Source organism: Salmo trutta, chromosome 1 (assembly GCF_901001165.1).
Source record: "Salmo trutta chromosome 1, fSalTru1.1, whole genome shotgun sequence".
NCBI classification, from domain to species: Eukaryota; Metazoa; Chordata; class Actinopteri; order Salmoniformes; family Salmonidae; genus Salmo; species Salmo trutta.
In genome coordinates this window covers 16,830,022-16,854,060 of record NC_042957.1, presented here as the reverse complement: position 1 = coordinate 16,854,060, position 24,039 = coordinate 16,830,022, and the positions used below count along the sequence as shown (strand labels likewise).

The 24,039-nt window shown below is 43.3% G+C and overlaps 1 protein-coding gene across 11 annotated transcripts in view; it reads left to right on the top strand.

Annotated features, from left to right (window-relative positions):
• The window catches only part of LOC115172765 (1-phosphatidylinositol 4,5-bisphosphate phosphodiesterase beta-4), a 147,651-nt gene that overhangs the window by 16,481 nt on the left and 107,131 nt on the right, over positions 1-24,039 (top strand). For 9 of the 11 annotated variants that reach the window (XM_029731171.1, XM_029731113.1, XM_029731060.1 and 6 more), the window contains one exon: positions 18,619-18,691. The gene's annotated coding sequence lies outside the window, so the exon portion shown is untranslated. Of the gene's footprint in view, positions 1-17,983; positions 18,175-18,317; positions 18,375-18,618; positions 18,692-24,039 lie in introns of those variants that run through there. The other 2 variants (XM_029730778.1, XM_029730619.1) reach the window with 2 other exon arrangements.

Sequence of the window (24,039 nt, the reverse complement as noted above, 5' to 3'; positions counted from 1 at the left end):
ATCAGGAGGATAGAGTAATGGTCAGATTTGCCAAATGGAGGGCGATGGAGAGCTTTGTATGCGTTTCTGTGTGTGGAGTAAAGGTGATCTGCATTTTTTTTTGCCTCTAGTTGCACAAGTGACATGCTGGTAGAAATGAGGTAAAATGGATTTCAGATTCCCTGCATTAAAGTCACCGGCCACTAGTAGCGCCGCATCTGGATGAGCATTTTCTTCATTGCTTATGGCCCTGTACAGCTCATTGAGTGCAGTTTTAGTTCCAGCATCGGTTTGTGGTGGTAAATAGACATGTGTTAGCTAATCCAAGTTTATCATTTAAAAAGGCTAATTGATCATTAGAAAACTCTTTTGCAATTATGTTAGCACAGCTGAAAACTGTTGTCCTGATTAAAGAAGCAATACAACTGGCCTTCTTTAGACTAGTTGAGTATCTGGAGCATCAGCATTTGTGGGTTCAATTACAGGCTCAAAATGTCCAGAAACAAATAACATTCTTCTGGAACACGTCAGTCTATTCTTGTTCTGAGAAATGAAGACTGAAGATCTCGTACAACGCTGTGTACTACTCCCTTCACAGAACAGAGCAAACTGGCGTTAACCAGAATAGAAAGAGGAGTGGGAGGACCCGGTGCACAACTGCGCAAGAGGACAAGTACATTAGAGTGCCTAGTTTGAGAAACAACTGGCAGCTTCATTAAATTGTACCCGCAAAACACCAGTTGAAGAGGCGACTCCGGGATGCTGGCCTTTAAGCTGTGCTAACATAATTGCAAAAGGATTTTCTAATGATCAATTAGCCTTTTTTAAATGATAAGCTTAGATTAGCTAACACAACGTTCCATTGGAACACAGGAGTGATGGTTGTTGATTATGGGCCTCTGTATGCCTATGTAGATATTCCATTAAAAATCAGACGTTTCCAGCTACAATAGTAGCTGGAAATACAACATTAACAATGTCTACACTGTATTTCTGATCAGTTTGATGTTATTTTAATGGACAAAAAATAGGCTTTTCTTTCAAATTCAAGGAAATTTGTAAGTGACCCCAAACTTTTGAACGGTAGTGTAGGTCTAATTTATTTTCGACTTTCCCATGTATGAATGATGTGTATTGCACTCTGAACATTCTCCCACATCACTCATTGATAAGCAGCCTGTGTGACTGCCTGAGTTGTTGCCTGTGTGTTTCTTCCATACAGTCGTAAACTTTAATGATCCTGAAAGACTGTGTGACATAATTATGTAGTGTGTGCGCATGTGTCTACAGTAGCATGAAGCCTGTGTGTGTGTGTGTGTGTGTGTGTGTGTGTGTGTGTGTGTGTGTGTGTGTGTGTGTGTGTGTGTGTGTGTGTGCGTGTGCGTGTGCGTGTGTGTGTGTGTGTGTGAGAGAGGTCTTACGAGCACTAGATTTACTTCCAGAGACCTATCAGTGTCTTGCCAGTCCAGTCGGGCAGTGTGTGTGTATGTGTGAGAATTAATCAAATGTGCTACTCTAGGGTTACAGCCAGAACATACACTGTCACTCAGCAGCAGAGGACTTATACTTCCTATTGTGATATAACTACTGTGCATTCGGATAGTGTTCAGACCCCTTGACTTTTTCCACATTTTGTTACGTTAAAGCCTTATTCTAAAATGGATTAAATCGTTTTTTTCTTTCATCTATCAACACACAAAATCCCATAATGTCAAAGCAAAAACAGGTTTTTAGACGTTTTTGCAAATGTGTACAAAGAAAAAACTGATATCACATTTACATAAGTATTCAGACACTTTACTCAGTACTTTGTTAACTTCTCTAGGACTGGCGGGACGAATTCGTCCCACCTACGTAACAGCCAGTTGAATCCTGTGGCACGATTTTCAAATACCTTTGAAATGCTATTACTTCAATTTCTCAAACATATGACTATTTTACAGCTATTTAAAAATGGGCACATATTTTTTTCAAATTTCTCAATACTGCCCCCTAGCCCCAACAGGTTAAAGACAAGACTCTCGTTAATCTAACCACACTGTTCGATTTCAAAAAGGCTTTACAACAAAAGCAAAACATTAGATTATGTCAGCAGAGTACCCAGCCAGAAATAATCAGACACCCATTTTTCAAGCTAGCATATAATGTCACAAAAACCCAGAAGACAGCTAAATGCAGCACTAACCTTTGATGATCTTCATCAGATGACACACCTAGGACATTATGTTATACAATACATGCATGTTTTGTTCAATCAAGTTCATATTTATATCAAAAACCAGCTTTTTACATTAGCATGTGACGTTCAGAACTAGCATACCCCCCGCAAACTTCCGGCGAATTTACTAACAATTTACTAAATTACTCACGATAAACGTTCACAAAAAGCATAACAATTATTTTAAGAATTATAGATACATTACTCCTCTATGCACTCGATATGTCCGATTTTAAAATAGCTTTTCGGTGAAAGCACATTTTGCAATATTCTAAGTAGATAGCCCGGCATCACAGGGCTAGCTATTTAGACACCCACCAAGTTTAGCCTTCACCAAAGTCAGATTTACTATTAGAAAAGTTTGATTACCTTTCCTGTTCTTCGTCAGAATGCACTCCCAGGACTTCTACTTCAATAACAAATGTAGGTTTGGTCCAAAATAATCCATAGTTATGTTCCAACAGCGATGTTTTGTTCGTGCGTTCTAGACACTATCCCAATGGTAAATAACGGTCACGCGCACGGCGCATTTCGTGACAAAAGATTTCTAAATATTTCATTACCGTACTTTGAAGCATGTCAACCGCTGTTTAAAACCAATTTTTATGCCATTAGTCTCGTAAAAAAGCGATAATATTCCGACCGGGAATCTGCAATTAGGTAAACAGCCGAAAGAAAATACAGCACGGGGTCGAATCGGGCACGCGCCTAAGCCCTTTGTCCTCTGATCGGCCACTTGGCAAAGGCGATTATGTGTTTCAGCCTGAGGCTGCCTCGACATCGTTCAGGTTTTTCCCGGGCTCTGAGAGCCTATTGGAGCCGTAGGAAGTGTCACGTTACAGCTAAGATCCTGACTCTTCAATAAACAGAAGCAAGAACAACAACACCTTGTCAGACAGGCCACTTCCTGCATGAAATCTTCTCAGGTTTTTGCCTGCCATAGGAGTTCTGTTATACTCACAGACACCATTCAAACAGTTTTAGAAACGTTGGGGTGTTTTCTATCCAAAGCCAATAATTATATGCATATTCTAGTTACTGGGCAGGAGTAGTAACCAGATTAAATCGGGTACGTTTTTTATCCGGCCGTGCAAATACTGCCCCCTATCCCCAACAGGTTAAAGCACGTTTGGCAGCAATTACAGGCTAGATTCTTGTTGGGTATGATGCTACAAGCTTGGCACACCTATATTTGGGGAGTTTCTCTCATTCTTCTCTGCAGATCCTTTTAAGCTCTGTCAGGTTGGATGGGGAGCATTGCTGCACAGCTATTTTCAGGTCTCTCCAGAGATGTTAGATCGGGTTCAAGTCCGGGCTCTGACTGGGCCACTCAAGGACATTCAGAGACTTGTCCGGAAGCCACTCCTGCGTTGTCTTGGCTGTGTGCTTAGGGTCGTTGTCCTGTTGGAAGATGAACCTTTGCCCCTGTCTGATGTCCTGAGCGCTCTGGAGCAGGTTTTCATCAAGGATCTCTCTGTCTCTATCTTGACTCCCAGTCCCTGTCACTGAAAAACATCCCCACAGCATGGTACTGCCACCACCATGGTTCACCATAGGGATGGTGCCAGGTTTCCCCCAGACGTGACGCTTGGCATTGAGCCCAAAGAGTTACATTTTGATTTCATCAGACCAGAGAATCTTGTTTCTCATGGTTTGAGAGTCTTTTAGGGGCAATTTGGCAAACTCTAAGCGGGCTGTCATGTGCCTTTTACTGAGGAGTGGCTTCTGTCTGGCCACTCTACCGTAAAGGCCTGATTGGTGTAGTGCTGCAGAGATGGTTGTCCTTTTGGAAGGTTTTCCCATCTCCACAGAAGAACTCTGAAGCTCTGTTAACGTGACCATTGGGTTCTTGGTCACCTCCCGGACCAAGGCCCTTCTTCCCCAATTGCTCAGTTTGGCCGGGCGGCCTGCTCTAGGATGAGTTTTGGTGGTTCCAAACTTCTTCCATTTAAGAATGATGGAGGTCACTGTGTTCTTGGGGACCATCAATGCTGCAGATATTTTTGGGTACCCTTCCCCAGATCTGTGCCTCGACACAATCCTGTCTCGGAGCACTACGGATAATTCCTTCGACCTCATGGCTTGGTTTTTGCTCTGAAATGCCCTGTCAACTGTGGGACCTTATATAGCCAGGTGTGTGACTTTCCAAATCATGTCCAATCAATTTAATTTACCACAGGTGGACCCCAATCAAGTAGTAGAAACATCTCAAGGAGGATCAATGGAAACAGGATGCATCTGAGCTCAATTTCGAGTCTCATAGCAAAGGGTCTGAATACTTATGTAAATTAGGTATTTATTTCCAGAAATATTTTAAATGTACTCCTAAATTTCTTTGTGTACGCCTACGTTTTTCAACTTAGGCAAACATGTGCTCCTTGTAAAAAAAAGTCACCATAGAGCCCTGTGTGTGTGTGACATAGAGAATGATATAGCGAGAGAGAAAGAGAAAGAAACATTGAGATGTCCCTCCAACAGATGTCTGGTGTTAACTCATATCAATATTGCTCCTTTTAATAGAATATTTGGCCAAATTATCTATTCGCCTCAGCGTCAGATGACATCCCCATAGCTGTGAAATTACCTCAGGTTGGAAGACACACACACACGTACACACACGTTTTACACTCCTTGTGAGGACCAAACAATTTATTCCCATTCAAAATCTTATTTCTAAACCTAACCCCAAACCTTAACCTAACCCAAAACTTAACACCTAACCCTATCTCCTAAACCTAACACCTAATTCTAACCCTAAACTTAAGCCTAAAATAGCCTATTTCCTTATGTGGATCTGCAAAATGTCCCCACTTGTGCAAATGTTCCTTGTTTTACTGTCCTTATGAGGACATCTGGTCCCCACAAGGATAGTTAAACCAAACACACACACCTCTCCACTCACATTGGCTCTCCACCCGTGCCTCAATTCACTGTGGGAATCTGTACATGTGAACGCAATTTGCATTTCCAATTACTCTGGCAACCTTTGCTCCAGAACACAGAACATGTCCTTTTCTCGTCTCTGTCCTCTCCAGGATAGCTATTATTACCCTCAATGAAATGACACTGACACACTGAGAATGATGTTACACATCACACAGTTTACTGTTACATAGCAAAACATACACACACACACACACACACACACACACACACACACACACACACACAGCTCCTTACTGTACCAGGATTATGTCCCATTCTTAATAGGCCTAAATACTCAGACTGCTGCTAATATAGAGACTGTGTATCTCAGAAAGAGTTGAAAAGGGAACGAGGGAGAGTGAGGTAGATGTCTGTACAAAGTAAAGAAGCATTGTGGAAGTGGAAAGTCCGGGGAGAAGATAGTGGAGAGGAATGGAGAGAAGTAGAGGGAGGAAAATAGAGGAGAGGAGGGTTAAAACAACATTTCCCTCTTAGTCTGAATGCTGCTCAAACACATGACTGGCTGCCTAGATCAATGACTAGATAAACTAAAGGCCTGAATGCTGCTCAAACATGACTGGCTGCCAAGAACAAGGCTGACGTTTTACATATTCCTAACCAATTGTGTTTTTTTGTTTGTTTCTTTGCGTTGTTTGTAACTTATTTTTTAAACTTATTTTGTGCATGATGTTGCTGCTACCGTCTCTTATGACCGAAAATAACTTCTGGACATCAGGACTGCGATTACTCACCACAGACTGGCAGAATCCTTTTTTTCCTTTAACCTCTCTTGGGTAGGGGGCAGTATTTTGACGTCCGGATGAAAAGCGTGCCTGTAGTAAACTGCCTGCTACTCAGGCCCAGAAGGTAGGATATGCATATTATTAGTAGATTTAGATAGAAAACACTCTGAAGTTTCTAAAACTGTTCGAATGATGTGGAAATCTGAGGTTTGTAGTTATTCAAGTGATTGCCTATCTAATACACAGTGTCTGTGGGGTGATTTCGCACTTCCTAAGGCTTCCACTAGATGTCAACAATCTTTAGAACCTTGTTTCATGCTTCTACTGTGAATGGGGAGAGAATAAGGGCATATGGAGTCAGATGACTGAGAAAATGACATGAGCTCAATCGAGCGCACTCCCGTGAGAGTTAGGTGTGTTCCTTTTCATTTCTGAAGACAAAGGAATCGTCTGGTTGGAATATTATGGAAGATTTATGATAAAAACATCCAAAAGATTGATTCTATACATCGTTTGACATGTTTCTACAAACTGTAATATAACTTTTTTGACTTTTCGTCTGCACTTACTGCGCGAGCACAGTGTATTTGGATTACTCGACTGAACGCGTGAACAAAATGGAGGTATTTGGACATAAAGATGAACTTTATCGAACAAAACAAACATTTATTCTGGAACTGGGATTCCTGGGAGTGCATTCCGATGAAGATCATCAAAGGTAAATTAATATTTATAATGTTATTTGTGACTTCTGTTGACTCCAAAATGGTGGGTATCTGTATGGCATGTTTTGATGTCTGAGCGCTGTACTCAGATTTTTGCAAAGTTTGCTTTCGCCGTAAAGCTTTTTTGAAATCTGACACAGCGGTTGCATTAAGGAGAAGTGTATCTATAATTCTTTGAAAAACAGTTGTATATTTTGTCAACGTTTATGATGAGTATTTCTGTAAATTGATGTGCTCATTCACCGGAAGTTTTGGGAGGCAAAACATTTCTGAACATTACACGCCAATGTAAAATGTTTTTTTTGGATATAAATATGAACTTTATCGAGCAAAACATACATGTATTGTGTAACATGAAGTCCTATGAGTGCCATCTGATGAAGATCATCAAAGGTTAGTGATTCATTTTAGCTGTATTTATGATTTTTGTGACGCCTCTCCTTGCTTGGAAAATGGTTGTGTGGTTTTTCTTGTCTAGGCGCTGTCCTAACATAATCTAATGTTATGCTTTCGCTGTAAAGCCTTTTTGAAATCGGACACTGTGGTTGGATTAACGAGAAGTGTATCTTTAAAATGGGATATAATAGTTGTATGTTTGAGAAATTTGAATTATGAGATTTTTGTTGTTTTGAATTTGGCGCCCTGCTATTTCACTGGCTGTTGGCGAGTGTGTCCCGCAGGTGGGACGCTAGCGTCCCACATACCCCATAGAGGTTAACGAGTCCGACGAGCCCAACGTGAATGATATACTGCTTCCCTGGCAACAGGCCACTTTCAAGGAGCGGGACTCTAGCCCGGAAGCTTATAAGAAATCCTGGCCCTGATGCTCATCGAATGTGGCAGGGCTTGCAAACTACTACAGACTACAAAGGGTAGCACAGCCAAGAGCTGCCCAGTGACACAAGCCTACCAGACGAGCTAAACTACTTCTGTGCTCGCTTCGGCTGTTGCTGCCCTTTGTAGTCTGTAATGGTTTGCAAGCCCTGCCACATCCGACAAGCATCAGAGCCGGTGTAGCACGATTCGATCTTAGTCCTGTATTGATGCTTTGCCTGTTTGATGGTTCGTCGGAGGGCAAAGCGGGATTTCTTATAAGCTTCCGGGTTAGAGTCCCGCTCCTTGAAAGCTGCAGCTCTAGCCTTTAGCTCAGTGTGGATGTTGCCTGTAATCCATGGCTTCTGGTTGGGGTATGTACGTACGGTCACTGTACATACATACATGACTGGCTGCCTAGATCACTGACTAGATAAACTAGAGGCCGGAATGCTGCTCAAACACATGACTGGCTGCCTAGATCAATGACTAGATAAACTAGAGCCTCTTTCACCAGGGCTTCTCTCAGTCTGAGGAGAGAAAGAGAGGGGGGAGAGGGAGAAAGAAAGAGAGCTGTGGTTTGTTGCTGTGGAATGCACATGGACACTTGAAACCACTGTGAGGGACGGGGCCTAAGCACAGACCTGGCAGACAGACAGACAGACTGAAACTATTTACAGTACCAGACAAAAGTTTAGATGCACTTACTCATTCCAGGGTTTTTCTTAATTTTTCTTTCTTAATTTCTACATTGTAGAATAATAGTGAAGACATCAAAACTATGAAATTACATTTATGGAATCATGTAGTAACCAATAAAGTGTTAAACAAAAAAATAAAGGGAACACTTAAACAACACAATGTAACTCCAAGTCAATCACACTTCTGTGAAATCAAACTGTCTACTTAGGAAGCAACATTGATTGACAATAAATTTCACATGCTGTTGTGCAAATGGAATAGACAACAGGTGGAAATTATAGGCAATTAGCAAGACACCCCCAATAAAGGAGTGGTTCTGCAGGTGGGGACCACAGACCACTTCTCAGTTCCTATGCTTCCTGGCTGATGTTTTGGTCACTTTTGAATGCTGGCGGTGCTTTCACTCTAGTGGTAGCATAAGATGGAGTCTACAACCCACACAAGTGGCTCAGGTAGTGCAGCTCATCCAGGATGGCACATCAATGCGATCTGTGGCAAGAAGGTTTGCTGTGTCTGTCAGCGTAGTGTCCAGAGCATGGAGGCGCTACCAGGAGACAGGCCAGTACATCAGGAGACGTGGAGGAGGCCGTAGGAGGGCAACAACCCAGCAGCAGGACCGCTACCTCCGCCTTTGTGCAAGGAGGAGCAGGAGAAGCACTGCCATAGCCCTGCAAAATGACCTCCAGCAGGCCACAAATGTGCATGTGTCTGCTCAAACGGTCAGAAACAGACTCCATGAGGGTGGTATGAGGGCCCGACGTCCACAGGTGGGGGTTGTGCTTACAGCCCAACACCGTGCAGGACGTTTGGCATTTGCCAGAGAACACCAAGATTGGCAAATTCGCCACTGGCACCTTGTGCTCTTCACAGATGAAAGTAGGTTCACACTGAGCACGTGACAGACGTGACAGAGTCTGGAGACGCCGTAGAGAACGTTCTGCTGCCTGCAACATCCTCCAGCATGACTGGTTTGGTGGTGGGTCAGTCATGGTGTGGGGTGGCATTTCTTTGGGGGGCCGCACAGCCCTCCATGTGCTCGCCAGATGTAGCCTGACTGCCATTAGGTACCGAGATGAGATCCTCAGACCCCTTGTGAGACCATATGCTGGTGCGGTTGGCCCTGGGTTCCTCCTAATGCAAGACAATGCTAGACCTCATGTGGCTGAAGTGTGTCAGCAGTTCCTGCAAGAGGAAGGCATTGATGCTATGGACTGGCCCGCCCGTTCCCCAGACCTGAATCCAATTGAGCACATCTGGGACATCATGTCTCGCTCCATCCACCAACGCCACGTTGCACCACAGATTGTCCAGGAGTTGGCGGATGCTTTAGTCCAGGTCTGGGAGGAGATCCCTCAGGAGACCATCCGCCACCTCATCAGGAGCATGCCCAGGCGTTGTAGGGAGGTCATACAGGCACGTGGAGGCCACACACACTACTGAGCCTCATTTTGACTTGTTTTAAGGACATTACATCAAAGTTGGATCAGCCTGTAGTGTGGTTTTCCACTTTAATTTTGAGTGTGACTCCAAATCCAGACCTCCATGGGTTGATAAATTGGATTTCCATTGATAATTTTAGTGTGATTTTGTTGTCAGCACATTCAACTATGTAAAGAAAAAAGTATTTAATAAGATTATTTCTTTCATTCAGATCTAGGATGTGTTGTTTAAGTGTTCCCTTTATTTTTTTGAGCAGTATATATATATTATTTTGACTGGTACTGTATATGAAAAAACAAAATGTTCTATTAGCCTGTGGACTTCCGATGCAAGAACAAACAGAACATGTAAATATACAAAATGTCAGTCGCTCGTTGTGACCCTGAGTCTACTGAGTTAGTGGAACTGAACCAAAGCCAGGTATATGTCAAAGGCTTCCTGTGCTTATTTACTTGCTACTACTTCATTTAGGCCTGCTTTAAACATGCATGAATGACATTCATATCATAACAAATGATAACATTAATACTCAAAGTTTACAAACATGCCGAAACAACTTTTATTGACACATACGCTATATATACAAAGTATGTGGACACCCCTTGAAATTTGTGGATTCTGCTATTTCAGCCACACCCATTGCTGACAGGTGTATAAAATCAAGCACACAGCCATGCAATCCCCATAGACAAACATTGGCAGTAGAATGGCCTGTACTGAAGAGCTCAGTGACTTTCAATGTGGCACCGTCAAAGGATGCCACCTTTCCAACAAGTCAGTTCATCAAATTTCTGCCCTGCTAGAGCTGCCCCGTCAACTGTAAGTGCTGTTATTGTGAAATGGAACCATCTGGGAGCAACAACGGCTCAGCCGTGAAGTGGTAGGCCACACAAGTTCACAGAACGGGACCGCCAAGTGCTGAAGCGCGTAAACATTTCTGTCCTAGGTTGAAACACTCACTACCGTGTTCCAAACTGCCTCTGGAAGCAACGTCAGCACAATAACTGTTCGTCGGGATCTTCATGAAATGGGTTTCCATGGCCGAGCAGCTGCACACAAGCCTAAGATCATGAGCCATGCAAAGTGTCGGCTAGAGTGGTGTAAAGCTTGCCACTATTGGACTCTGGAGCAGTGGAAACACATTCTCTGGAGTGACGAATCATGCTTCACCATCTGGCAGTCCAACGGATGCCAGGAGAACACTACATGCCCCAATGCATAGTGACAACTGTAAAGTTTGATGGAGGAGGAATAATGGTCTAGGACAGTTTTTCATGGTTCGGGCTGTGGCAATAGTTTGGCTAAGGGCCTTTCCTGATTCAGCATGACAATGCCCCTGTTTACAAAGCGAGGTCCATACAGAAATGGTTTGTCGAGATCGATGTGGAAGAACTTGACTGGCCTGCACAGAGCACTGACCTCAACCCCATCAACCACCTTTGGGATGAATTGGAACACCGACTGCGAGCCAGGCCTAATCGCCCAACATCAGTGCCCTCCCTCACTAATGCTCTTGTGGCTGAATGGAAGTAATTCCCCTGCAACAATGTTCCAACATCTAGTGGAAAGCCTTCCCAGAAGAGTGAAGGCTGTTATAGCAGCAAAGGGGGGGGACCAACTCCATATTAATGCCCATGATTTTGGAATGAGACGTTCGATGAACATGTGTCCACATACTTTTGGCCATAGTGTATTTGAAAAGGATAATAGTGTGTTTATTGTTCAGACTATTGTTCACACACACAGCAGAGATGCAGACACACACACTACACACACACACATGGCAGAGATGCAGATACACACACACCCAGCAGAGCAGAGATGCAGACACACACACTACACACAGTAGTGTTTTCACACTGGGAGGGACACACACATACTGTATACTGAGTGACACACACATACTGTATACTGAGTGACACACACATACTGTATACTGAGGGACACACACATACTGTATACTGAGTGACACACACACATACTGTATACTGAGTGACACACACACATACTGTATACTGAGTGACACACACATACTGTATACTGAGTGACACACACATACTGTATACTGAGTGACACACACACATACTGTATACTGAGTGACACACACACATACTGTATACTGAGTGACACACACACATACTGTATACTGAGTGACACACACACATACTGTATACTGAGTGACACACACATACTGTATACTGAGTGACACACACATACTGTATACTGAGTGACACACACACATACTGTATACTGAGTGACACACACATACTGTATACTGAGTGACACACACACATACTGTATACTGAGTGACACACACACATACTGTATACTGAGTGACACACACACATACTGTATACTGAGTGACGCACACATACTGTATACTGAGTGACACACACATACTGTCTACTGAGTGACACACACATAGTGTATACTGAGTGACACACACACATACTGTATACTGAGTGACACACACATACTGTATACTGAGTGACACACACACATACTGTATACTGAGTGACACACACACATACTGTATACTGAGTGATACACACACATACTGTATACTGAGTGACACACACACACTGTATACTGAGTGACACACACACATACTGTATACTGAGTGACACACACACATACTGTATACTGAGTGACACACACACATACTGTATACTGAGTGACACACACACATACTGTATACTGAGTGACACACACATACTGTATACTGAGTGACACACACATACTGTATACTGAGTGACACACACACATACTGTATACTGAGTGACACACACATACTGTATACTGAGTGACACACACATACTGTATACTGAGTGACACACACATACTGTATACTGAGTGACACACACATACTGTATACTGAGTGACACACACATACTGTATACTGAGTGACACACACACATACTGTATACTGAGTGACACACACACATACTGTATACTGAGTGACACACACACATACTGTATACTGAGTGACACACACATACTGTATACTGAGTGACACACACATACTGTATACTGAGTGACACACACACATACTGTATACTGAGTGACACACACATACTGTATACTGAGTGACACACACACATACTGTATACTGAGTGACACACACACATACTGTATACTGAGTGACACATACACATACTGTATACTGAGTGACACACTGGCAGCAGAGCAGTGCAATTAGAGGAAGAGGAGGAGGTTGTTTACTAAAGCAGAGGTTACCATGGACCGCTTCCTACAACACACACACACACACACACACACACACACACACACACAAACATTCACCCACACACCAATTTACACGATGCATTCCCCAGCATTGGAACCACCCCCATGCAAATTAGCCAGAAAATAACCAAAACACAGCTTTTAAAAATCTCTGTCTCTGTGTGCATGTCTGTGCACCTGTGTGTGTGATAGTGGTTACTAGTGGTGGTAGGTAGAAACCAGGTGTGTGTGTGATAGTGGTTACTAGTGGTGGTAGGTAGAAACCAGGTGTGTGTGTGATAGTGGTTACTAGTGGTGGTAGGTAGAAACCAGGTGTGTGTGTGATAGTGGTTACTAGTGGTGGTAGGTAGAAACCAGGTGTGTGTGTGATAGTGGTTACTAGTGGTGGTAGGTAGAAACCAGGTGTGTGTGTGATAGTGGTTACTAGTGGTGGTAGGTAGAAACCAGGTGGGTCGAGAGATGACGGAAGGGGAGTTATGTAAACGCTGAGCAATCAACACTTATAGCTTACTCCTTACCAATATTCTATTCACAAAATACAATGAAGACCATGCTGTGCACCTGGAGTGTTGGATAAAGTGTTACAAAACAGGTCCTTGTGATAGTAACCCCAGACCAGACCTGACTCCCTCCCTGCACACTAATGGTGCTACTAATTAGACTGTAGAGGGGCTTAGGGGGGACTGTGTGTGTGTATGTGTGTGTGATTAGACAGAGAGCCCCTGACCTCATTAACAGGCAGCCTTCCACCAGTCCTTCAGGGATAGAATTTATTTTATTTATTTAACCTTTATTCAACTAGGCAAGTCAGTTAAGAACACATTCTTATTTACAATGACAACCTAGGAACAGTGGGTTGGTTAACTGCCTTGTTCAGGTGCAGAACGACAGATTTTTACCTTGTCAGCTCGGGGATTCAATCCAGCAACCTTTCGGTTACTAGTCCAACACTAACCACTAGGCTACCTGCCGTCCCATCTGCTCTAATCCGTTTCCACTGGAGAATATCTCTCTAACAATCTATTTTTCTCTCTCTTTCTCTCTCTGTCTCTCTCTGCCTCTCTGCCTCTCTCCCTCTCTCTCTGCCTCTCTCTGCCTCTCTCTCTGCCTCTCTCAATTCAATTCAAGGGGCTTTATTGATATGGGAAACATATGTTAACATTGCCAAAGCAAGTGAAGTAGATAATATACAAAAGTGAAATAAACAATAAAAATGAACAGTAAACATTACACTCACACTCTCTCTGCCTCTCTCTCTCTCTACCTCTCTCTCTGCCTCTCTCTCTACCTCTCTCTCTACCTCTCTCTCTCTATGTCTCTCTGCCTCTGTATATCTCTCTGCCTCTCTCTCTGCCTTTCCTCTCTTTCTCTCTGCCTCTCTCTCTCTGCCTTTCCTCTCTCTCTCTACCTCTCTCTGCCTCTCCTCTCTCTGCTTCTCTCTCTGCCTCTCTCTCTCTGCCTCTCTCTCTCTGCCTCTCTCTCTCTGCTTCTCTCTCTCTCTGCCTCTCCTCTCTCTGCTTCTCTCTCTGCCTCTCTCTCTCTGCTTCTCTCTCTCCTCTCTCTCTATTCTCTGTCTTCATCTGCATTCTCTCTGTATGACTTGTTAAGCAGACTATTGTAAATGTGTGTAGTGCTCTCCACAGAGAGGGTTGTGAGAGAGAGGGTTGTGGCGTTGTGTCCAGGTCTATCTATTTCATTATGACTAGAATGGAGCTATAATGAATTGTTTTTACCCTGTCTGAGGAGTCTTAATAATGCACTCACAGTAATGGACGGAACGTTTGAAAGTCGCGCTGCGATGCCCTGTCACTATCAGAGGCTAAGAATGTACTGTGTAATGTATCACTACATACTGTTCAGCTCACATACCCTAATGCAGACCCTGCAGACACACACGCACATACACAAACACACACATACGCACACACATATGCACACGCACATTGCACATACATACACACACGCACATACACACACATACTCACAAACTCACATATGCACAAACACACACATACGCACACACACGCACATACACAAACACACACACATACGCACACACACGGACATACACAAACACACACATACGCACACACATACACACACATACGCACACACACAAACACACACATACGCACACACATACACACATACTCACATATACACATACACACACGCACACACAAGCACATACACAAACACACACATACACACACATACACCATTCACTCTATTCACAGCTCCTAAGCACTTCTACATACTATGTATCAGTATGACATCTAGACTAGGTGTGTGTGTGTGTGTGTGTGTGTGTGTGTGTGTGTGTGTGTGTGTGTGTGTGTGTGTGTGTGTGTGTGTGTGTGTGTGTGTGTGTGTGTGTGTGTTTGCAAGCAAAACATTTTAGCGGCCCCCATCGTGACAACAAAGAGAAAAAAATTACGTTTGAAAGTCAATTTCCTGCAATTCTACACATTTTGTAATGGGGCGGAGGGAATATTTAGCAATTTTATAACCCATTTCATGCAATTCTACTCGTTTTGCCATGGGGCAGAGAGAAAAATGTTCCGTTTTGCAGCTAATTTTCTGCAATTCTACACAATTTGCCATAGGGTGGAGGCAAATGTTTAAAGTTTTTAATATGGTAACTGATGATCAATGGGCCCCACCCCACCATGTTTACTACAAGTTTAGATAGCTGGCCACGAGACTAACTTATCGAAAGGGGACCATCGCTCTCTCCCAGAAGCTTGGCTGGTGTGTAAAACCCGCAAATTCAGACAAACAAAAGGTGTAATGGGGCCGCACTAAAAAAGATGTTGCATAAAACTTACTTCATTATTCATATAATTTTTGGTTGTTTGTATTTTACCCCCTCGATCTCATCTCATCACATCACTGCAACTCCCCAACGGGCTCGGGAGAGGCGAAGGTGGAGTCCTGCATCCTCTGAAACATGACCCGCCTAACCGCGCTTCTTAACACCCGCCAGCTTAACCCGGTAGCCAACTGCACCAATGTGTCAGAGGAAACACCGTTCAATGTTCATGCGGGGTCAGCCCGCAGGCGCCCGGCCCGCCACAAGGAGTCGCTAGAGCGCGATGAGCCAAGTAAAGCCCCCCTGGCCAAACCCTCCCCTAACCCGGACAACGGTAGGCCAATTGTGTGCCGTCCTATGGGACTCCCGAACACGGCCGGTTGTGGCACAGCCCGGGATATGAACCCGGGACCGTAGTATTATTACTATCATAATATTTTTTTATTATTTTTGCTGACATGGGCTAATTGAGAGACTGCTGATGCACAACCACATGTATTCTATTATTCTAACTCTCAACAGTAAGTTGAGACCCCAACTGAGTTCCCCCCCCCAAAAAAGATAATTACAATAAAACAATTTTTATTTTATTGGTCCGCAGGCCTACAAAATGGGGGCCCGCATGCCGCCAGTTGCCCAACCCAGGATGTACACCATTGACCTATAGGCTACAGACTTTTCCTGATAAGGTCATGTGACCAGGAAATACACCTGACCCTAGTAATACAGAAAGGAGAGAAGGTAATGAAGGGATGAGAGTATTGAGATACGGACTAACATCCTTATTACATCAGCTCTTACCCCATCAGTCACTTCTCCTGCTCTCTTCACCCCATCACTCCTCCACAGTCTATCTTTAGAATAGCAATATTCAATATGGTGGCCTACTGACCCCTTCATGACCTTCTCAGAACCCCAGCTGTCCTATGGGAGGCAGCTGGAGGGTGACGGGCGGGGCGGGATTTTCTCAGAGCCATGCTCCAATAAGAACACGGCGTTTGTATAAGGTCCCCTCAGAGCCGGCCTTACTGCGGGAGGATGGAAGGACTTGAGAAAACAAGAGCAGCGAAAGTGTGTGTCCCTCTCTCTCTCCATCAGTGTTTGAGGAGGAACCAATAGTCCCAGCAGGACGCTGCTGTCAGGACACGTCCTAATGTGACACATTCTGAGATGGAGATTGTCATTATCTGGAGACATGGGCTACTTCTCTCCTTTCTTGAGTTGTCGATTGTGTGTGCGTGCGCGCGTGTCAGTGTGTGCGTGCATCTGTGTGAGAGAGAGAGAGAGAGAGAGAGAGAGAGAGGGAGAGAGAGAGACAGAGAGGGAGAGAGAGAGAGAGACAGAGAGAGAGAGAGAGAGGGAGAGAGAGAGAGAGAGAGAGAGAGAGAAAGAGCGAGAGAGAGAGACAGACTTCAGTCAAGGCGGGTAGTTTTATTGCTGTAACCCACAGCTCTATATTTCACTACTGAAGTCTGCAGGTATTTCACCCTCTGTCTGTCTGTCGATACTGCAAGTGTGGCAAAGAGAACAGGAGGCCTGAAATGAATAGGCTGTTTGAAGTGTGTGAGAGAGATAGAGAATGAAGGTGAGTGTACGTGTGTTGGCGTGTTGAGCTCGCGTGTCTGGTTTCCCACGTAGATGTGGCTGGGATTGATTTTAAAGCTGTGTGTCATGCCTGACTGATCATGTAAATCTCCCTCTAGCTACCAGTGTGTGTGTGTGTGTGTGTGTGTGTGTGTGTGTGTGTGTGTGTGTGTGTGTGTGTGTTCACTGGGATGGAGATTACCAACCTCTTATCTGCTAGACTAATCAACAGGAATCTCTGCTGCCTGCCTGACACTTCACCCCTCTGATGAGGTTACCTGGAATAACACTGGCTGGGCCTAAAAATAATCCCACTGTTGTGATTGTGCCTGATGGAGAGAGTTCTCTGTCTGTAGAGAGAGAGGGGGGGAAGAAAGTAAAGAGATTGATGGAGAGATGTCCTCCTGTGAAATGAGAGGGGGGGTGGAGACATGGAAACATGGTACAAGACTAGAGTTCTAACATGTTTAAGTTGGTGACTTGGCTTTAGTCCATTTGATCTAACAGTCTAAATGCTGTCAGAGTTATCACTAAAACAGGGAGCTGACTTTCAATGCCATCTCTTCATGAAAACAAGTCTTCCCATGACGCTGATCCCCCCCTTCTCACACTCTCTCTAATCCCTCTTTCTCCCCCTCTCTCTCACCACCCCCATGGCTTAGTACCATGTTCCTACCAAAACACTCACTGTCTAAGATAAATATCAGCCTATACATGACATGTCTAAATTGCCTACCTTTTCTGGTGCCTGGCGGCTCAACTGCTCTCCAACTAGAGAGGCCTGTGAAAGCCACTCTACTGAGTGGAACTGCTTGACGTGCCACACGGAGCTGTTTTGACGGTCTGTGGAGGAGGCCTGTGAAAGCCACTCTACTGAGTGGAACTGCTTGATGTGCCACACGGAGCTGTTTTGACGGTCTGTGGAGGAGGTCTGTGACCGGCCTGAAAGTGGCAGAGAGGAGAGATGGAGAGCAGAGGGGAAGACAGGTGAAGTCAATTGCGTACTGTTAAGGTAGAGATACCCATTGAACAGGAAACGATTAACTCTGGGATGCACTCTCTTCCTCTCTCTCTCACTCGCCCCCCATCCCTCTCTCTACCTCTGTCTCTCTCCCTCTGCTAATCGGCAGATGCAGCACGAGCTGTGTGATTTTCCAGCTCATTTCCAGCAGTCATTCCTGGTTAGGGTACGTTTATGACCTTGCAGCTTGTTATTAAAAGTTGATTCTGCAGAAAGGCAGAGGGAGAGGTATGATTAAAATGTTCAAATGCAGCAGCCCAGATGCATTAATGAGTATTTCAGGATGTGTGAACTTAATCTCACTTCAGTGTTTTTCCCCTGGAGGCATTAGAGCCATCCTCAATAATGAGATGTGTTATTACTGTAACTACTAGCAGAGAGAAAATCTCTCTCTCTCTCTCTCCATACAGAACGTGGTCCAGTGCTGTCCTCAGCTCTCCACTGTGCCGCCTCCTCCCAGTTCAGAGCCCCTCCGTCTGTCTGGTAAGAACTATACTATAGATATAACTATAATATGCTATACTATCCTATAATATACTATACTATACCAATACTGTACTTGATCCTACTATTCTTCACTTGTCAGTTATTACTACAGCTATACTCTACTCACTACTACTCACTCAGAGCCTAAGATTTTCACTCTACCCTGCAATCACACCTGCAACCTTTGTACATGTGACTATTTAATACCCTGAATCTACTATTACTGGGCTACTTAGTCACTACACTACTGCAACTGTACCCACTCACTACTCCAGCAGTAGTGGTATTTTGAGGTTAGAAATAAACAGGAGATGTTTCAGGTAAACTTCCATTGTGCTACCAAGAGTTGTTTGTGAACATCTCCAGAAATCCACAGAGGTCAGTTAAACACTCAGTATTTGGTGAAAGGAGAGAAATACATTGAGAGTGGGTAGGGAAGAAATCAAACATGAGGCCTACTGGTGGAAAATTGTTCATTTTGCGTTTGATGCCCAGATATGGAAAATATATCATCTTTATATATCACTTGATTTATATTAGTCAAACGAGATAAGAAGGAACATTGATTTATTAAACATCCATTCCCTTTGCTCTTTAAATTACGCTAATGTGATAGCAACATGAGAGAATATGGAACATACAAGCTTAATTACCTATGCCAGCGGTTCCCAAACTTTTCAGTTTTGCTTTTGAGGACCACCATTTGTGGAGTCACAGAATTATTTTTACACGAAATATCTTGCCGGTCAAATTTTGTCCATTTTAGCAGTGAATGTATCAAATTGAAGGCCTTCTATTAATATTATAAACAATTTGCATTGTGAAAGGACTAGAAAACGACCGATAATCGGCCGAGCCGATATATCGGGCCGATATTGGCCTTTTCTAGTCTATCGGCTATCTTCTCTATCGACATTGCTGATAGTCCCTCTACATAGCAAAACTGCTGCTATGCCAGCCGCCACTTACCGCCTGAGCTACAAGCACTGCACAATGCAGAGGAATGTCTTGCTGGGAAAATCAACATCAGCACCTAGCAGCAAGTTAGCTCATTCTTCAACAGAAAGGTGCAGTATTGAGAAACTGATGAATTGACACAATTACCAAAATCAAACTCCTGTTGCAAATATTAGTTTAGTTTAATTAACTAATAATAAGACTTGTGTAGTCGTGCACGGAAATGCATGCAATAAGCAAGCTAGCTAAGTAGCTAGCTAAGCAGATAGCTCTGTGACCTGTTAGCAAAGGTTATGATAATTAACCCTTTCATCTGTGGTGTTAGCTAGCTATATTAGCTACTCTGCTAGCTAGCTGGCTAGATAAACATGGTGCTAAGATATCATATAGGAGCTAATAGCCAATGTAGCTAGCTAACATTAGCTGGTTATCATTTTTAACATTAACAATTTTTGGCAATGAGCCATCTGACTTGCGGTGTAACCACAGAGTTTCTAAACCTCTTTGGGGTAAGGTTAGATATTTACTGGTGTGGCTGCAGTCGTATCCGTAAATTGACAGTGGATAGTCGACTTACAGTTGAAGTCGAAAGTTTACATACACCTTAGCCAACTACAATTCAACTCAGTTTTTCACACTTCCTGACATTTAATCCTAGTAAAAATTCCCTGTCTTAGGTCAGTTAGGATCACCACTTTATTTTAAGAATGTGAAATGTCAAAATAATAGTAGAGAGAATGCTTTATTTCAGCTTTTATTTCTTTCATCACATTCCCAGTGGGTCAGAAGTTTACATACACTCAATTAGTATTTGGTAGCATTGCCTTTAAATTGTTTAACTTGGGTCAAACGTTTCAGGTAGCCTTCCACAAGCTTCCCACAATAAGTTAGGTGAATTTTGGCCCATTCCTCCTGACAGAGCTGGTGTAACTGAGTCAGGTTTGTAGGCCTCCTTGCTCCACATGCTTTTTCAGTTCTGCCCACAAACTTTCTATAGGATTGAGGTCAGGGCTTTGTGATGGCCACTCCAGTACCTTGACTTTGTTGTCCTTTAGCCATTTTGCCACAACTTTGGAAGTATGCTTGGGGTCATTGTCCATTTGGAAGACCCATTTGCGACCAAGCTTTAACTTCCTGACTGATGTCTTGAGATGTTGCTTCAATATATCCACATCATTTTACTCCCTCATTATGCCATCTATTGTGTGAAGTGCACCAGTCCCTCCTGCAGCAAAGCACCCCCACAACATGATGCTGCCACCCCCGTGCGGGATGGTGTTCTTCGGCTTGCAAGCATCCCCCTTTTTCCTCCAAACATAACGATGGTCATTATGGCCAAACAGTTCTATTTTTGTTTCATCAGACCAGAGGACATTTCTCCAAAAAGTACAATCTTTGTCCCCATGTGCAGTTGCAAACCTGGCTTTTTTATGGCGGTTTTGGAGCACTGGCTTCTTCCTTGCTGAGCGGCCTTTCAGGTTATGTTGATATAGGACTCGTTTTACTGCGGATATAGATACTGTTGTACCTGTTTCCTCCAGCATCTTCACAAGGTCCTTTGCTGTTGTTCTGGGATTGATTTGCACTTTTCACACAAAAGTACGTTCATCTCTAGGAGACAGAACGCGTCTCCTTCCTGAGCGGTATGACGGCTGCGTGGTCCCATGGTGTTTATACTTGTGTACTATTGTTTGTACAGATGAACGTGGTACCTTCAGGCATTTGGAAATTGGTCCCAAGGTTGAACCAGACTTGTGGAGGTCTACCATTTTTTTCCCTGCGGTCTTGGCTGATTTCTTTTGATTTTCCCATGATGTCAAGCAAAGAGGCACTGAGTTTGAAGGTAGGCCTTGAAATACATCCACAGGTACACCTCCAATTGACTCAAATTATGTCAATTAGCCTATCAGAAGCTTCTAATACCATGACATCATTTTGGGGAATTTTCCAAGCTGTTTAAAGGCACAGTCAACTTAGTGTATGTAAACTTCTGACCCACTGGAATTGTGATACAGTGAATTATAAGTGAAACAATCTGTCTGTAAACAATTGTTGGAAAAATGACTTGTGTCATGCACAAAGTAGATGTCCTAACCGACTTGCAAAAACTATAGTTTGGAGTAGTTGAAAAACAAGTTTTAATGACTCCAACCTAAGTGTATGTAAACTTCTGACTTCAACTGTAGATGATTGTTATAATAGGGAAAGATGGAAGTGTTTTAAAATGCGTAATAAAGGTTAGCAATAGGTTTAGCAACCTAAGAATTATCCTGTAAGTTTGTGGACCAAGAATTCTTCAGATCAGCCTGTCTGAAATCTGCCCATAGTTTGAGAAGTGAGAACGCACACAGTCGTTCAGACAGAACGTGCATTGTCATTTCATATTTTTTCCTGCCCTCGCACTCCTTGTTCAAGCAAATGTCATTGCCATTGAGCTATTTCTCATAGTCGCAGTAGTGTAAATAGCAGCAAGTCACATGAGCGATGGAGAGAAATGTGAGGAGATGTGATAGGGAGTGGAGTTACAGCCTCGCTCTAACCAAACGTTGCAGTAGGATCAACTTTCAACCCACCCATTTATTAATAGATAGCTGAACTAGCCACTTGAGTTGTCCTGGCAGATGGAGATGCGTTCTACCACTAACTATCACGTTTTAGGGAAGACCCAGATGCAGACAGTGTTGAAGTAACAAAAGTTTATTACTATAACAGGGGCAAGCAAAACGACAGGTCAAAGGCAGGCAGAGGTCATTAATCCAGATCAGAGTCAAAAGGTACAGAGCGGCAGGCAGTCTCAGGGTCAGGGCAGGCAGAATGGTCAAAACCGGGAAAACTGGAAAACGAGAACAATAGAGAAAGACAGGAGGAAAGGGAAAACCGTTTAGGTAAAAAAACAGTAGGCTTGACGGACAAAACGAACTGGCAACAGACAAACAGATAATACAGGTATAAATACACAGGGGATAATGAGGGGAGATGGGAGACCTGGTGGGGGGTGGAGACAAGCACAAAGACAGGTGAAACAGATCAGGGTGTGACACTACCAGGTCCCGTTGATTACTATAAAGGGAAAAATAACTATTAAACAAATACCTAACGATGCTATAATGTTAGTAAGAGGAGATAAGTTAAATAAGGTGGTGAAATGCAAACTTTGCAAGATGGAATTAACCTACAGTGGCAGTACAGGTGCTGTGCTTAACCACCTGAAAGGGAGTCACCTAGGCTTGGACGGTATACCGTATATACCGTATACCGGGATATTTGGAAAAAGCCACTGGATGGTTTTTCAATATCGTTAATCACTATTTCTTTGAATATTTGTAGCTACATTTGAAGTAAATACTGACAGTCAACTTGTGCAATAAGTTAGGAGATAAAGAACATTGCGTTCTTCATTTAATCTGTCACATTATGTAGTTTACGGTAGTCCCCAGTCACGTGTCACGTGATGTTTGTTTACAAGCACACAACGACAAGAAACCGGAGCCTTGTGAGACAGTCACTGTTGTGCAGCATGCGCCAGGTAATCTAATTACAGTATGGAATTCACAACTAAATGTTTGCCAGCTAGATATCTTATAACTATTAAGTCAACAGTCTAAAATGTGCTAAATGCTCTGCAGTTGTGCATTTGGTTTCTAATTTAGAAGCTAGTTAGCTATCTAGCTAAGTCTTTAGCGTCGTTCAAAATCAAGCATTCGCAGCAAACTTCTAGTAGCATTTTTGAGTTACTTGTATACTTGTATTGTTTAGGTCAGAAACTGTACAGAATGTTCGCAATACACTCATGAGCATTTAGTTAGCGTTGTCTATGAGGATCCCATTTTGTTAGCATTTTGTTTTTAGTACTTTTTAAAGAAATACCTGCAGTCAACTTGTGCACTAGGTAATGGATAAAGCAGATTGCGTTCTTCATTTCCCCAATTAGATAATTTTTCATTATGAAGCTTTTTCATTATGAGGCTTTTTCATTATGAAGCTTTTTCATTATGAAGCTTACCAGGTTTGAGCCAGTCGTATGTTTGTTACAAAGAAGCACAACGAGTACAATGGGAGCTTTGTGAGGTGAGTCCCTCCTGCAGCAGAACTTAAGTGAGGCGATCAAGTTATACTTCTATGAAATTCACTTCTAATGTTTGCCAGCTATAAACAGTATCTTATAACTATTAAGTTAACTATCTAAGATGTTCCAAATAAATTCTCTCCAACTGGGTTTTGCTAACTTGCTAATGTTACAGTGGTTGCTCCACTAAAAGTTAGTGCGATTTTGCTGCGGTACTTAGAGGTAATTTGTGGTAAAGTACAGTACCCTGCGTTACCACTTCATTGCTCCAGACCAGCGCAAGGGGGAGTTAGAGCACTGATTATGCTTTTGGGTCCTACTG